The 213-nt window shown below is 63.4% G+C and overlaps 1 non-coding gene across 1 annotated transcript; it reads right to left on the minus strand.

Moving 5' to 3' along the window:
• Positions 1-36: 36 nt before the first annotated feature.
• TRNAR-UCU lies at positions 37-109 on the minus strand. Its single transcript has one exon. It is a non-coding gene; the product is annotated as a tRNA-Arg (tRNA).
• Between the last annotated feature and the right edge of the window lie 104 nt (positions 110-213).

Consider the following 213-nt stretch of genomic DNA (forward strand, 5'->3'; position numbering starts at 1 on the left):
AGTGGGTGCGGCGCCATAAGAAATGCAAAGGATTGGCATCCCTGGCGGGGATCGAACCCGCGACCTTCGGATTAGAAGTCCGACGCGCTTTCCACTGCGCTACAGGGACGTGCGAGATGCTACGCCGGTCGACCGAAACTGCTCCGGGTGTAGGCGAAAAGTCGCCCGAACGGCGGCAAGGGGCGTTGAGCGGGCATGAGCGCACCAGAGCCC

Source organism: Camelina sativa, unplaced genomic scaffold, assembly GCF_000633955.1.
Source record: "Camelina sativa cultivar DH55 unplaced genomic scaffold, Cs unpScaffold01230, whole genome shotgun sequence".
In the NCBI taxonomy this organism is placed as follows: Eukaryota; Viridiplantae; Streptophyta; class Magnoliopsida; order Brassicales; family Brassicaceae; genus Camelina; species Camelina sativa.